This window comes from Rhinopithecus roxellana, chromosome 4 (genome assembly GCF_007565055.1).
Source record: "Rhinopithecus roxellana isolate Shanxi Qingling chromosome 4, ASM756505v1, whole genome shotgun sequence".
NCBI classification, from domain to species: domain Eukaryota; kingdom Metazoa; phylum Chordata; class Mammalia; order Primates; family Cercopithecidae; genus Rhinopithecus; species Rhinopithecus roxellana.
This window is the reverse complement of record NC_044552.1, coordinates 24,038,695-24,055,664: the sequence shown is the minus strand read 5'-3', so window position 1 is coordinate 24,055,664 and position 16,970 is coordinate 24,038,695. Positions and strand designations below refer to the sequence as shown.

Sequence of the window (16,970 nt, the reverse complement as noted above, 5' to 3'; positions counted from 1 at the left end):
GTGTGCTTTGCTCACTCCTATGTCCCCGGTCCCTAGGACACAGGTACGAGGTAGTTGCTCATTGACAGAGTGAAGGAATATTCTAGCACCAGGCCTGATCCATCTTGGCATGCTCCACAGGCTAGTCTATGTTTAGCCTCCTCTCCAGCTGCCCAGAGGACGCACCACAGCTGGGAGACATCACTGTTGAGGTGTGGGTCACAAGCTCACCCCGCCTATGAGGCAGGGTTACCAGCTGTCTTATCATGTGAAGAATTTAGCAATCTGAGTTTATTATTGCTGTCATTCTAATTTTGAAATACATTTTTATTATACAAATAACATCTGTTCAATTAAAAAAAAAGTTAAAAAAAAAAAAGGTAGATCCAGTCCCACTTCCCAGATTCAGAACTGTTACTAGATTCTTCTCTATCTATCTAGAAACATTTATGTGAAGGGAGGCATGTATGTCAACATATATGCAACAGGTATGATTGCCCCACAGCTCCTGGGCTACAAGTAATGTCTTGTTTCTTTGTGGACTCACTCAAATAGACTCTGGGTCCAGCCCTGCCCACCATTGACTGGAACTCCAGCGTGAGACTGGAGTTTTCAGGTTCCCTCCCTCAGGTCATACAAGATGCCCAGATTTATGCAGTTCTAATGAAACCGAAGAGTCTGTTCCTCTGGCCATGTGGTCAGCACTTGCCAACTGCTTGCCCAGGCCTGTGGGGACCATTATAAGTCAGGCTGCTGGTGGGGTGTGGTGGCTCATGCCTGTAATCCCAGCACTTTGGGAGGCCAAGGCGAGTGGATCACCTGAGGACAGGAGTTTGAGACCAGTCTAGCCAACATGATGAAACCCCATCTCTACTAAAAAGACAAAAAATTAGCCAGGTGTGGTGGCACGGACCTGTAATTCCAGCTACTCAGGAGGCTGAGGCAGGAGAATCACTTGAACCGAGGAGGCAGAAGTTGCAGTGAGCCGAGATTACGCCACTGCACTCCAGCCTGGGCAACAGAGTGAGACTCTGTCTTTAAACAAAAAATAATAATAATAGAATTCAGGCTGCTCAGCTGCCCTGGGCAGCTCCTAATTGCCCAAGCATGGCATCAGCAAAGCCAGGAGAAAAACAAACAAATAAACCTTGAAAACAATTTGATATTCAAGAAGAAGAAAGGGAGGAGGAGGAGAAAATGGAGGGAGGGGAGCATCAAGGTAGTCATGCTCCTAGGGAAAGTCGTAAGTCCATAACACATCCTTAAAGCTGTTTTTGTTTTGGTTTTTGGGTTTTTTTTCTTTTTTTTTTTTTTTGAGATGGAGTCTCGCTCTGTCAACCAGGCTGGAGTGCAGTGGTGCAATCTCCGCTCACCACAAGCTCCACCTCCTGGGTTCACGCCATTCTCCTGCCTCAGCCTCCTGAGTAGCTCGGACTACAGACGCCCGCCACAACGTCCAGCTAATTTTGTGTATTTTTAGTAGAGACGGGGTTTCACCATGTTAGCCAGGATGGTCTCGATCTCCTGACCTCATGATCCGCCCGCCTCGGCCTCCCGAAGTGCTGGGATTACAGGCATGAGCCACCGCGCCCTGCCCTTAAAGCTGTTCTTGCTTTCATGTGGTTGCTTGGGTTTTTAAAAAATTACATTGGGGGTGGGGGACAGCATGATATCTATATTTTTAGTGTTATTCTACAGTCTTTTTGTTTTTTTTTCTTTTTTGGAGACAGAGTCTTGCTCTTGTTGCCCAGGCTGGAGTGCAGTGGCATGACTTCAGCTCACTGCAACCTCCGCCTCCCAGGTTCAAGCGAGTCTCTTGCCTCAACCACCTGAGTAGCTGGGATTACAGGCGCCCACCACCATACCCAGCTAATTTTTGTATTTTTAGTAGAGATGGGGTTTCACCATCTTGGCTAGGCTAGTCTCGGACTCCTGACCGCAAGTGATCTGCCCACCTCAGCCTCCCAAAGTGCTGGGATTACAGGTGTGAGCCACCGTGCCCAGCCTGCACCCCCTCTCTTTTCCCTGAGTCCATGGAGGTCTAAGAGTCAACCAAGAAGTAGGCTCCTGCCCTCACACCCTGTACTCTCAGACTATCCGGCACCACAGATATCTTTCCAGCTCTTCCAAAACAAGGCCTGCTTAGGGTGGGTTTCCTTTACAGCCCCACCCAGCCTTATTCTTTCTGTTCCTTCTAAAACGTACACAAAAAGCCAAACCCCTCAGGGGTCAGGAAATCCACAACTTCAAAGAAACGAAGTCCTGGTTGCCCAGAGGTGGAAGAGGAGAGGAACACTTTCGTTTCTCTTTAATTCTCAATAGATTGCTGTTACATGACATTCATAATAAACTGTCCTGCTATGTAACATATTCTTTTAAATATGATTGTTTCGTCAAATGTGATACATGTTGGGAAAGTTGTCGGGAGATCAATTAATAATCATTTAAGGGAATGTTTCCTGAATGAAGGAGCTCAGGATGGGCACAGGATAGGAGATTTCAAGGAAGAACAGATAGGACCCTTCTGAGAGATTTCAACCCAAATTAGACAACAAAATACATATACTCTCTGAGGACAGCTCAGGTCAATGGAAATGTATTGAGCATCTACCAATAAAAGCTAATCTTAACTGACTGCTTAGTAGGCACCAGGCACTGTGCTAGCCCTGGGGATGCTGCAACCAACCAGACAGAGATCTTCCTGCCTTGTGGAGCTCAGAAGGACAGATATGAAACACACAGGACTGAGGTGGTGACTCTTACACAAGGTGGAGTTCAGGGTACCATAGGCATGTACAGCCAGAGGACCTAACACAGGATGCAGATCGGGAAGGCCTCCCCTAGAAGCTAACATTCAAACTGAGACATGAAAATGATGAAAATATAAAAACATCAGAGCAGGGGGAGGGGGAACCTGAGCTATAAGAAATCCAGACAAGTCGGAGGAACCAAAAAAAAATCCAAGATATAAAGGCGTACAGGCAGAGAGGTGAGTTGGGTTTAGAAGAGGCTGGTAAAGTGGGCTTGACCAAAAAAGGCCCAGTGGACCCTATACTATGGAATAAATTGCGTCCCCCCAAATTCATATGTTGAACCCCTAACCCCTAATGCGACTATATTTGGAGATAGGGTTTTTAGGTGATTCAGATTAAATGAGGTCCTAAGGGTGAGGCCCTAATCTGATGGGATTGGTGTTCTTATAAAAGGAACAAGATGCACAAGAGAGCTCTCTCTCCCCACATGCACAAAGAGGCCATGTGAATACAGAGCAAAATGGCAGCCACCTACAAGCCAAGCAAAGAGGACTCTGGGCCAGGTGCGGTGGCTCATGCCTGTAATCCCAGCACTTCGGGAGGCTAAGGAGGGTGGATCACCTGAGGTCAGGAGGTTGAGGCCAACCTGGCCAACATGATGAAACCCCATCTCTACTAAAAATCAAAAATTAGCCTGGCATGGTGGTGGGCACCTGTAATCCCAGCTCCTTGGGAAGCTGAGGTAGGAGAATCACTTGAACCTGGGAGGCAGAGGTTGCAGTGAGCCAAGATCATGCCATTGCACTCTAGCCTGGGTGACAGAGCAAGACTCTCTCTGTCTCAAAAAAAAAAAAAAAAAAGAAAAAGAAAGAAAGAAAGAAAGAAAGAAAGAAAGAAAGAAAGGAAAGAGGACTCTTGAAGGTCTGAATGAAGCTGACCTTGCCAGCACTTTGATCTTAGACTTCTCAGCCTCCAGAACTGTGAGAAATAAACTTCTGTTGTTTAAGCCACCCAGTCTAGGGTATTTTATTATAGGAGCCTGAGCTGACTAATACACCATAGAAGAATTTTGAGTATATTTCTAAAAGCATGGTGGGAAGCCACTGGAGTTCTAAGCCAGGGACAGACATGCTCATGCGTACATCTGTGAGGCTCATTCTGGCTGCAGAGTGGAGAAGGGATCTGAGCAGGGCAAGACTAGAAGCAGAGAGACGAGGTAGAGGGTGAGGGTAGGTGCTCAGGCTGGAGATGATGTTGGAGGCTTAGAGCCTGGGGATGTGCAGGTGAGGAAAAGTGAAGAGATTGGAGAGACCTTCATGGGGAAAATCAAAGGACTTGGGGATTAACAGAATGGGAGGAGAGGAGAGGGGAGGGGGAGTCCAAAGGCCCCTAGGTACAGTGGAAAGAGCCCTGGGCTGGGAATCTAAAGATCCAAGTTCTATTCCCAGATCTGTCACCCAATGGCTTTGGCTAAGTTGCTTTACTACCCTTCCCCACTTTAGTTTCCTCATCTGTACAGGAAGAGATGGGCCTGCTGATCTCACAGTGCCATCCAATTCCATTATCCTGTGATTCTGTGAAGTAAATGCATTAACAAGACAAGATAAAACAATGGTGTCACCTCCCCAGGATTGTTCAGGGACCTCTCCTCCACACTTTACCTAACACTATTGATCACCGTATACTTAGCTGTACATTAGAATGCTTCCGTTACTGATCTGTCTTCCTCAAAAGACTGAGACCTCCTTGAGAGTAAGAACTGGGTCATTTCGCTTGGTATACTGTACTTGAAACCAAGCCAGGCACATAGTAATTGATTAATTATATTTGTTAAATTCATTATTCTAAGTGCTGAGAAGACAGGCACATGGTTATTCTGGGAAGGCATCTGGGTATGATGTGTGTTTTCTGAGTACAGGGCACTGTGATGGATGCTAGGGCCGTCAGAGTAAACAAGAAGACCAGTCACCGACCTTACGTCAGGTAGCTAGGCAGACATTCAACACAAGAGGACAAAAATGATGACTTATTTCTAGTTGTGGTGAGTGCTACAAGGAAAAGTACTGGGTATTATGAGTGTGTAATAAAGAGACTAGCTTGGGGGTAGAGGGAAGGTTTCTCTGAAAGAATGACCTTTGCCATGATAAAGATGAGTAGATTTGCTCACAGATTGAAGGAGAGGAGAGGCAGAGAGCACCACTTCAGGTAGAAGAAGCAATAAGCATACATGAAGGCCTGAAGCTGGAAGGAGTTCTGGCTAGGAGAATGCCAGAAGGAAATCCACTAGAATATAATGTTAGCTAATTTGGATTATGGAATTATCGGTGCTTTTTATTCTCTTTTGTATGCATTTTGCATATTACAGATTTCCCACAACAAATATGTACTATTTTAATCATGGGGGTTGGGGGGGGCATTGTTAGTTTAAACAAAATAATAAAGGATATGGGGAGGTGGGTGTCTGGAGGAGGGGGTGCATTCCAGAGGGACTGATGACACGATTGGTGAGTAAGTCCTGTATGGAGGAGGGTGGGAGGCCCATCGGTGGGGCTGGAACAAAGCAGCAAGGATGACTCACAAAAGACACAGCTGCAGCCAGTGCACCAGGGCCCGTGGAGGTCAGGCTGGGGAGTCGGAGGTGATGTGAGAAGTCGTAGGGAGATGCTGTCAGACCGACTAGGCAGGGACAGCATACACCTGAGCAGAGGAGAGGCTGAGGAACCAGAGAGAAAAAGCCCCCCTCAGCAGTCCCTGTAGGGCTGGTACAGGACCTTGGGAACCTGGTAAGGGCAGAGTCCTCCATGTTATTTTCCAGACACGAAGGGGTTAGATTATCCCGTGCTTTCTGCCCCCACAGCGGAAGTGGAAGCTGTGGTTTCCAAAGGCCCTTCCTGATTTGCAATCTCTGAGAAATCAACTAAAGAGATAAAGTCAAAGGTTGGTTGGTGGTGTGCAGCGGGAGTGGGGGTGGATCGCAGGCAGGAGTTGGAAAATTGAGGCCTGATGCAACCTCTAAAGCTCTAAGATCTGCCCCCACGCACTCCTGATCATGAGTGATAAGCACCCCACCACCCACTCTGCCACTTGGCAGATTTGGCCAAGATTTCCCCGGAGCCTGTGAAGTATTTCCAGGGCTGGGATGTGACTTGGGGAGGAGGTGGTAATTGGCTCCCTTCTCCCCTCTGAGCTGGGCCTACAGGAACTGCCTCCACCACTTCCCCCTTCCCCTCCAGGGGAGTTACTCAGCACGGTCTGACTGCTCCACCTGAACCCTCCTTAGAATCACCCACTCACCTCACACTCCTGACCCAGGTGCCACCTGCTCATAGCCAGGGCAGAGAGATGAGGAGCAACTTCATCCTAGTCTTCTACCCAGCCCCAAAGCTGAATTCCGCATTAGGACCCTGGTCCTGACCCTGCTCCTGTGAAGAGATGCAAAATCACACTAAATCTTCATACTGAATCATCGTGTATATCAAATGTAAACCAGTCAGTAAGCAGCCAAGGGCACGCTGTCCACATCCCTACAGCTAGGCCTGTGCTGCTATGAGGGTGCAGAGGCAGGGGTCCTGAAGAAACAGACCTAGCCCCTGGGAATGTTATTTGCTGTTGGAGACAACAAGTTCTTAATAAAAGCCACATCAACCCAGAAGACCTGAGTCATCTGAGAGAGACTATTTGCACCTCTAAGCCTCAGTTTCTTCAATTGTGAAATGGTAATGACAGCTAATTTAGAATCAAATGATGCAGAGTATGTGAAAATGGATGAGAGACTTAGAAGGATCCCGTCCTTCCACAAATACTTATTCCTGGGCTCAGGGTATAAAAATAAAGTAAACAAATGTAACAGGCCTGATCCCTGCCCTCAAGAAGTTCCTCAAGTTGCTGAGGAAATGACCCAATGACAGTTGAATAAATGAAAGCCACTCATAAAAAGCAAATGGAGGCTCCAATAGAGTGTGACAGCTTTTGAGTATTTTCCAAAGTTGGGTGCCCCTTTCCACTTGCTCTCCTTGTCCCATGACTGACACTCCAGGTAAGGACCATATTTCCTCTCTTTGAATCAGAGCAGGGCTGTGACTACTCTGACCAATAGGGTATGAGGGAAGTGATGCAGATCAGAAAAAGATGAGGTTATAAAAAGAATGCAGCTGGGCACAGTGGTTCACACCTGAAATCCCAATACTTTAGGAGGCTGAGATGGACAGATTGCTTGAGCCCAGGAGTTGGAGACCAGCCTGGGCAACATAGTGAGACCCTGTCTCTACAAAATAATAATAATAATAATAATAAAATCAGCCATGCATGTTGGCAGTAGTCCCAGCTACCAGGGAGACTGAGGCAGGAGGATCACTTAAGCCTGGGCAGTCAAGGCTGCAGTGAGCCATGATTGCACCACTGCACACCAGCACAGGCGACAGAGGGAAACCCTGTCTCAAAAAAAAAAAAAGCCAGGCGTGGTGGCTCACACCTATAATCCCAGCACTTTGGGAGGCTGAGGCAGGTGGATCACCTGAGATCAGGAGTTTGAGACCAGCCTGACCAACATGCAGAAACCCCGCCTCTACTAAAAATACAAAATTAGCCAGGTGTGGTGGCGTACACCTGTAATCCCAGCTACTCGGGAGGCTGAGGCAGGAGAATCACTTGAACCTGGGAGGCGGAGGTTGTGGTGAGCCAAGATCGTGCCGCTGCACCCCAGCCCAGGCAACAAGAGCGAAACTCCTTCTCAAAAAAAAAAAAAAAAAAAAAAAGCAGCTCATGCCTGGTTCCCTCACAGCAACCCAGCCACCAAGCAAGAGAAAATCTAACTAGACCACAGGTAGAAAACCTGAGGTCCCTGAGCCAACCGCCAGCACCCACTGCCAGATATGTGAGACATACAAAGTGTCTGCAGATGATTGCAGTCTCACAGCTTTCGAGTCTTCCAGCTGCAGCCCGTGATACTATGGAGCAGAAACAAGCCGTCCCCACAGCGGTGTATCCAAACTCCTGACCCACAGAATCCGTGAACATAACAAACGGTTGTGTCATGCCATAAAATTTTGAGGCAATTTGTTGGACAGCAAAAAATAACCAGAACACAGAGGACAAGCCAGAATCAGCAGCACATAAGTCGAAGCATAAGGTACCCTAGAGGGGTTAAGAGTTAGTCAGTACGGAGGATATTAATTGTGGAAAGCATTGCTAGACCTCACCTCACCATATGGTTTTACACTCTGTCCTGCTGTGAAAGTCTTCCTTCAAAGGCCAGCAGCAACCCCAGAGTGACAAATATACAAATTCCCTCTTGTTTAAACTATCATCTAGGCCTGTGCCACGGCTCACACCTGTAATTCCAAAACTTTGGGAGGCTGAAGCAGCAGGATTGTTTGAGCCCAGGAATTTGAGACCAGCCTGGGCAACATAGTGAGACCCCCCATCTCTACAAAAAATGTTTTAAAAATTAGCTGGGAGTGGTGACATACACCTGTAGTATCAGCTACTCAGGAAGCTGAGGTGACAGGATCTCTTGAGCCTGGGAGGTCAAGGCTGCAGAGAGCTATGATCATGCCACTATACTCCAGCTGGGGTTACAGAGCAAGACCCTCTCTCCAAACAAACCAAAAAAAAAAAAAAACCCCTCACAAACAAACAAAAAACCCTATCATCTGTGCGCCAAAGTCCCCCACTCCAATAGCTACCTACCTAGTCCTATCTTTTCGCCTGAACTGCTGTCTTGTAGCTCTCATTTCCCACAGTCACATGCAAGTTCCTTATTTCTTTGCTACCTCAAATCCAACACAACCAAAATAGATTCACTGTCATGGGCGCTGTTTGGGCTCAGGTCCTTTTCCCCAGTGGGTCCACTCACCTTCCAGCTTTTGGGAATATCAGCTGATAATCACACACAATTGTCCCCTTTTGTGAAGAACTGCCGTGGGCCAAACAGGAGCCAAGCCCTCCCTTGCACACACTCTGGACAGACCTCCCAGTGGCTGCCTGACCTTGAAGCAGATGTACAAAGCGCCAGCCCCTATGCCTCCAAGTGCAATTGACTGGTGCAATTTGCTGCCCTGAGCTTCCCCATGAGCTCAGGTTGAAGCTCACATCCTTGCTTAGCCTCTTTCCCTTCCCTATCCTGTTTTCTTCAGCCTTTCTCCTGAGAGCCTCCCCTGGCCAGTGCATCTCTTGGACAAAAGTCCCCACCCTAGGTTCTGCTTCAAGGTAGCCCAATCTACAACACCAGCTGCCAAGTACACTGGCTCACACCTGCAATCCCAGCACTTTGGGAGGCCAAGGTGGGCAGATTGCTTTGAGCTCATGAGTTCAAAACCAGCCTGGAGACAGGCTGGACACAGCAAAACCTTGTCTTTTCAAAAAATACACACAAAAAATTAGCCTAGCTTGGTGACATGCGCCTGTAGTCCCAGCTACTTGGGAGGCTGAGATGGGAGGATCTATCAGCTTGAGCCCAGGAGGCAGAGGTTATGGGAAGCCAAGACTGCACCACTGCACTTCAGCCTGAGTGACAGAGCAAGACTCTGTCTCAAAATAAAATAATAATAGGCCGGGCGCCGTGGCTCATGCCTGCAATCCCAGCACTTTGGGAGGCCAAGGCGGGTGGATCACTTGAGGTCAGGAGTTCGAGACCAGCCTGGCCAACATGGTGAAACCCCTGTCTCTACTAAAAATAAATAAATTAGCTGGCCGTCGTGGTGCATGCCTGTAATCCCAGCTACTCGGGAGGCTGAGGCAAGAGAATCACTTGAATCTGGGAGGCAGAGGTTGCAGTGAGCCGAGATCGCACCACTGCACTCCAGCCTGGACAACAAGAGCGAAACTCCGTCTCAAAAAAAAATAATAATAATAAATAAAACACCAACCAAGCCAAGTTTACTTTGTTTACTCTGTTGCTATGAGTCCTGTCTCTCATCACCCCAACCCAAAACTCGCTTTCAGACCAGCCATCAGTTTGAATACATTTTCTAGCAAATGCCTCTCATTCTTCCTCCTCATTCCCATTGCCCCCCGTGCAATCACCTCACACCTGGCTTATGAAATCAGTCTCCTTTCCACCCTTCCTGCTGCTTCCTGTTTTTCCTCCTGCCTCCAATATGTCTAGCACTTAAGTGTGAGATTAAAATTTCTGAAATGCCTCTGATCATGTAGCTCCCCTACTGGAAAGTTCAGTGCCTCCGGTGTCTAGTGGCAGGAGATAAAGATTCTTTTGTCTGCTTTCCTGGTCCCTCACTGAGCTCTGGCTTCTACCTTGTTTATTTAACCTCATTTGTCAGTATTTTTAATTTTCTATTCCAGTCAGCTCCCACAGAGTTCCACAAACTATGCTCATTCCCATCACACCAACACCAGTTCTTCCTCTCCCCTACATGTTCTTGAATCCCACCCAGCTTCTCAGCTGCAGCCCCAACCCCTGCCCTCCCCTTCTCAGCCCCCAGCAGGGCACATGGCTGCCTGCAGGAAGTTACAGGGCTCTAAGCCTCTCCTGCAGCCAGATGTGGCAGAGAAACTTCCTTCCAACCTATTTGAAATGAGCAGAAATATTACAGGTTACTTCTGTCTGTGGACTTACTAGGATGGGGTGTGTATTTCTTTGTCCTTCTCTTTCCCCTTGGCCTGAACATGGAGCCTGAGCAATCATCCTAAATCACGAAGAGCCATGCATCAAAGACAGTGAGGCAACGAGGCAGAACTGTCCCAGCCCCGAGCTGCCTGCCTGGCTCCGGACTTTGTTTCTGTCAGAGAGAAATGGACTTCCATCTAGGAAGTCATTGTTCTATTTGGTTTTGTCACTCACAGGTCCACCTAATCCCAACTTGGTTCTCCTCACATCTTGTGAAGGAAAGAAAGGAGCAGATGCGGCAGTGGCCTGTAAATGTTTAACTCTCGGAGGCAGTGGAGGGCTGAGGGTAGGTGAAAGTCCTGATTTGCAACATTTCCAATTTCTGTGGTGTAAATACTTCCATCAAGCTGTTGGGGCTCAGAAAATGATACCCCAGAGTTTAGTGTTTTGGCAAGTTGCGAAGAACATGGGAAGGACCTGAGAAGTAAAGTCTGCCTCTGACCTTCTCCTGCTCCCCTCTCTCCTCCAAGGCAGGTCAAAGAAACCAGAATGTCTTTTCCCCAAAGCCAATCATAAAACTTAGAAATACTACTCTAGCCTTCCTTTGCCTTTCTGTATAAGCACAGCTCATTAAAAAAAAAAAAAAAAAAATCTGACCTACCTTCTTTTTTAATAGTAGGTCATAAAACCCTCATTTCAGAGAGTTCCTGCCTATACCCAGAAGGAAGGAATGTTGCGCAGAGAGACCAGGCAGAATTCCAACAGACAGGCCCTGCTGACTTTCTCCCTCAGCCTATTCCCATGCAACCATTCACTTTGTGTTCAATCACATTTCTTTTTTTTTTTTTTTTTGAGACAGAGTTTCGGTCTTGTTGCACAGGCTAGAGTGCGATGGCGCTATCTTGGCTCACTGCAATCCTCCTCCTCCCTGGTTCAAGTGATTCTCCTGCCTCAGCCTCCCGAGTAGCTAGGATTACAGGCATGCACCACCACGCCCAGCTAATTTTGTATTTTTAGTAGAGACGGGTTTCTCCATGTTGGTGAGGCTGGTCTTGAACTCCTGATCTCAGGTGATCTGCTCGCTCGGCCTCCCTAAGTACTAGGATTACAGGCATAAGCCACTGCGCCCAGCCTGTGTTCAATCACATTTCTACATGACTGTCCGTTCTTTCTTTCTTTCTTTCTTTCTTTTTTTCTGAGACACTAGGCTGGAGTGCAGTGGCACGATCTCGGCTCACTATAACTTCTGTCTCCCAGGTTCAAGTGATTCTCCTGCCTCAGCCTCCTGAGTAGCTAGGATTACAGGCACACACCACCACGGCCAGCTAATTTTTGTATTTTTAGTACAGACGGGTTTTCATTATATTGGCCAGGCTGGTCTCAAACTCCTGGCCTCATGTGATCCTCCCACCTGAGCCTCCCAAAGTGCTGGGATTACAGGCGTGAGCCATTGCACCCAGCCTTGGCTGTCCATTCTTCATTGAAATTAATCAAAAAAAATTGTTTTCTCTGAGCATTTCTGGGGTCTTCATTTCTGAAGGCTCCCATGTCATGTAAAACTTTGATGAAACAAATTTGTTGGCCAGGCACAGTGTCTCACACCTGTAATCCCAGCACTTTGGGAAGCCAAGACAAGCAGATGGCTTGAGCTCAGGTGTTCAAGCCCAGCCTGAGTAACATGGTGAAACCCCATCTCTACAAAATATTACCTGTGTGTGGTGGTCTGCACCTGTAGTTCCAGTTACTCTGTAGGCTGAGGCAGGAGGATTGCTTGAGCCCAGGAGGTTAAGGATATAGTGAGCCATGATCATGCCACTTCACTACAGCCTGGGCAAGAGTGAAACTCTGTTTCAAAAAAATAAATAAATAAGGCCGGGCACGGTGGCTCAAGCCTGTAATCCCAGCACTTTGGGAGGCCGAGACGGGCGGATCACGAGGTCAGGAGATCGTAGACCATCCTGGCTAACACGGTGAAACCCCGTCTCTACTAAAAAATACAAAAAACTAGCCGGGCGAGGTGGCGGGCACCTGTAGTCCCAGCTACTCAGGAGGCTGAGGCAGGAGAATGGTGTAAACCCGGGAGGCGGAGCTTGCAGCAAGCTGAGATCCGGCCACTGCACTCTAGCCTGGGCAACAGAGCGAGACTCCGTCTCAAAAAAAAAAAAAAAAAATTAAATAAATAAATAAATAAAATAAAATAAAATAAATTTGTTATGCTTTTGTTTTGTTCACCTGTCTTTTGTTATGGGAGTGTTGGTCATGACTCAGGATGGGTGCAGAAAGCAATCACATCTTTCTGTCTCTACAAAAGGTAACTTCAACCTACCAATGTTATACCAGTTGGCTCATAAAGTTCCTGAAAATATAATCATTCTTCTCATGAACTGGTGTGAGCTGGCTTCAGCACAACAGTGGGTGAATGGGAAGGGGTGGAATGGGACTGACATTTAATGAACCTTGCTACATGCCAGGTAAGGTAATAGGCGTTTTGCATATATTTTCTTTAATCCTTATATTTAACACTGAGGGGTAAGTAGGGCCAAACTTTCCCGACCATTAATCCTTTCTGGGAAAAATTCCACTGGGGTAGATTTATTTTTCTATATCTTTTTCACAACCTTGGAAGATACGTTAATCACCCCTGTTGTGGATAATTAGAAAAAGTAGAAAATGGAGGTAAGAGAAAATGCGAATGTGGTGGATATTTTCTGAGGTTTGACCATCCTGTGTACATTCTCTTCTCCTCTGAGAACAGTCATTGGATTCCTTGGAGAATTCCCTGTGTGCATTCCTAATGAGCTATGGTTAAGGTGTGCTTTTTCCCCTAGCCCTCACCTAGACTAGGCTGATCAGATTCTCTCTGCTAGGGCTTTGAATGATGAACAAAAATGGAAAAGATGGAAAAAACCCTTTGTCACTTATTCATTTCAGCAGGTAGCCAGGACAACACCGTCAATTCCTGCTACCTCATCTGCTGGAGCTACCCTGGTTCTCTGTTTCCTGAGTCTGGTTCTCTGGCCTTCCTTTGATTTTGTGAGCTATTTAATATCCTCCCAAGACTCAACTATTCTGTTCAAGTTAAGGACAATCAATTTTGTGGCTTGAAGCCAAAGAAATGCAAATACCAAGGAAGAAAAGTAGAAGCTCTTTAGAAAAGTTAAAGGAAGCCGGCCAGGCATGTTGGCTCAAGGCTGTAATCCCAGCACTTCGGGAGGCCAAGGCGGGCAGATCACCTGAGGTTGGGAGTTCGAGACCAGCCTAATCAACATGGAGAAACTCTGTCTCTAATAAAAATACGAAATTAGCCGGGCATGGTGGCACACGCTGTAATCCCAGCTACTTGGGAGGCTGAAGCGGGAGACTCTCTTGAACCTGGGAGGTGGAGGTTGTGGTGAGCCGAAATTGAGCCATTGCACTCCAGCCTGGGCAACAAGAGCGAAACTCCCTCTCAAAAAAAAAAAAAAAAGAAAGAAAAGTTAAAGGAAGCCAAGGCAAAGTGCACAGGGCTTTAGAAGAACATTTTAAAATTGCTCCTGGCAGGGAAGTGGTTATGATTATGTAAGGAGAACCTAGGCAAGACTGGTCAGACTGCAGGGTTAGATTTTTATGTGTTCTACAAGGCAGGAATTTGGGGCAGAGCTGATGTTATATAAGCCTGAGTTGTAAGTTATTTGACATATGTCATTGTATGCTCATCACAGGATTATTAAATAAAGGTAACTCAAGCCATTTTGTATTTAGAGTATCCAAATTATTCTATATTTCTAGATTCACTATAAAATATGTGGGAGTTTGTTTTTTTTAAATGTGTTGATTATTTTGGTGGAGGACTGGAGAGAAAACATAGATCACTAAGAACTCTTCGTCAACATTTTATCTTTTAGAAAGTAAAATGAATTTACAATTACCTGATTAAAAAAACTACAAGCAGTGGGTCCGGCACAGTGGCTCCCGCCTATAATCCCAGCACTTTGGGAGGCCGAGGAGGATTACTTGAGCCCAGAAGTTTGAGATCGGCCTGAACAACACAGCAAGGCCCCGTGTCTACAAATAGTCAAAAAATTAGCCGGATGTGATGGCACGCACCCATGGTCCCAACGAATCAGGAGGCTGAAGAGGGAGAACTGCTTGAGCCCTGGCAGTTGAGGCTGCACTGAGCCAGGATTGCACCACTACACTGAGCCATGATCACACCACTGCACTGAGCCATGATCACACCACTGCACTGAGCCATGATCACACCAGCGCACTGAACCATGATCGCACCACTGCACTGAGCCATGATTGCACCACTGCACTGAGCCATGATCACACCACTGCACTGCACTCCAGCCTGGCCCACAGAGTGAGACCACATCTTTAAAAAAAAAAAAGCAGGCCGGGCGCAGTGGCTCAAGCCTGTAATCCCAGCACTTTGGGAGGCCGAGACGGGCGGATCACGAGGTTAGGAGATCGAGACCATCCTGGCTAACACGGTGAAACCCCGTCTCTACTAAAAATACAAAAAACTAGCCAGGCGAGGTGGCGGGCGCCTGTAGCCCCAGCTACTCGGGAGGCTGAGGCAGGAGAATGGTGTAAACCCGGGAGGCGGAGCTTGCAGTGAGCTGAGATCCGGCCACTGCACTCCAGTCTGGGAGACAGAGCCAGACTCCATCTCAAAAAAAAAAAAAAAAAAAAAAAAAAAGCAAACAAAAACTACAAGCAATGGAGAGCCTGGGAAGTGTCTAGTAGGGAAACCAGGAGTTGTATCCATGTTTGTGTGACTGCCCCACATTCCTGCTGGTTCTGCCTCAACAAAAGCTTTCCCCCATCACTCCATCCTACAGTGATCTCACCCCACTGCGAATGCCTAGAATGCTTGCTCTCTGCACCAACATTCCATTTGTTTGACATTCATCATGGGGATCTGCTGAGTCTTCATATGAGGAAAAGTACTTGTTAAGCTCTAACATATCAAATAAATGTTAATTAATTATGTTATTAGATAAGTAGGTAGATGGATAATAAATAGATGCACACACATATATGCTACAGATACAGTCACAGTTTTATATACTTATATTTATGTGCTGATCTCTTAATTTCCCTTAACTTGGTTATAAACTTCTTAAGGCCCACATTTTATACATCTTTCTGCCTTCCACTGCTCTTAGTTGGAACACATCTGACAATTTACTGATGTTTTGAGTGTAGGAATTAGCCTTCGCCAGTTGAAAAATCTGTGAACTATGGCCACTTATTTTCACCACTCTCCTGTGCCCTGGGAGAACTAGATGAGCTCATGGGTACAAAGGGCCGTGGATCAGTTAGTTTCCTGTGGCTGAAGACAGAGAACTCAGCAGCCTTAGTTCCCCCTTCAACTTCATGCCTTCCTTTCTGAAGAAGTATGGGTCATGTATGTGATCAGAAATGTGCTTTCATTTATCTATACAAGATTTCTGAAGAAGTGGTTTCTGGACCTCTGATTGGGCAGTGTGCGATACAATCTAATGAGAGATGACTGATCTTGACTTTTTTAAAAGTGTCAAAAGTAGATTAAAGCCATCAGCCTATACCAAGCGTTTTCCCAATGCAGCATTTTCTCTTCCCCCACCCTATCTGTCATCTAGCCTAGTGCTGTCCAACAGATCTCTCTGTAATGATGGAAATGTTCCAATATGGTAATCACTGACCATATGGGATTATTGTACTCTTGAAATGTGGCTAATGAAACTGAGAAACTGAATTTTAAATTTTGACTAATTAGAATTTACATTCAAATAGCCACATGCAGCCGGGCACAGTGGCTCACGCCTGTAATCCTAGCACTTTGGGAGGCCAAGGTGGGTAGATGACCTGATGTCGGGAGTTCGAGACCAGCCCAGCCAACATGGTGAAACCCCAACTCTATTAAAAATACAAAAATTAGCTGGGCATAGTGACACGAGCCTGTAATCCCAGCAACCTGGGAGGCTGAGGCAGGAGAACCGCTTGAACCCAAGAGAAGGAAGTTGCAGTGAGACAAGATCGTGCCACTGCATTCCAGCCTGGGTGACAGAGTGAGACTCCATCTCAAATAAAATAAAATAAAATAAAATAAGTAGCCACATGCTACTGTATTACACAGCACAGACCTAAATTAAGAGAATCTGGGTTTCTTTATTCATTCATTTACTTATTCATCATTCAACCAAAAGCCTTGAGTATCTGGTATATATCAATCAGGCACGCTGCTGAATACTGACAGTGGGGTCAGTGATTAGTCTCTCACTTGAAAAAGCCCAAAATCTGTTTGAGGAAACAAAGGATCTTTGGGGATGGCCTCAAGACCTTAAAGTGCATTCTGGTTACACCACCTGCTCTTAAGAAAAGTAGCTGAGAGCGAGTCCTTGGGCATGGGTCACCCTGGAGATAATCTTCTGGCCCTGATCTCATCTGCTAAATTAGGATCCTTGCTTGAGCTAGGGGCAGTTCTCAAGGGCTGGCAAGAGGCCAGTGATACAGCCAGAGGTGAGAATACCCAAAAAGGTTACTGTATCCTGGGGAATGTGTACACAACCCATTCAGAGTCTCAATGTAAGACATAAGCAAGGACATGAACGTCAGAGTAGTGTAAAACCCCAAAGACAAAAAGAGCTAGGTCAGTGGGTTGAATAATAACATTAATAATGAGGATTGTTGAGAGGCAGGAAGGC

General features: G+C 46.6%; 1 pseudogene; it reads right to left on the bottom strand.

Annotated features, from left to right (window-relative positions):
• Window positions 1–14,732: 14,732 nt before the first annotated feature.
• On the bottom strand, window positions 14,733–14,925 carry LOC115896906 (annotated as a pseudogene).
• Between the last annotated feature and the right edge of the window lie 2,045 nt (window positions 14,926–16,970).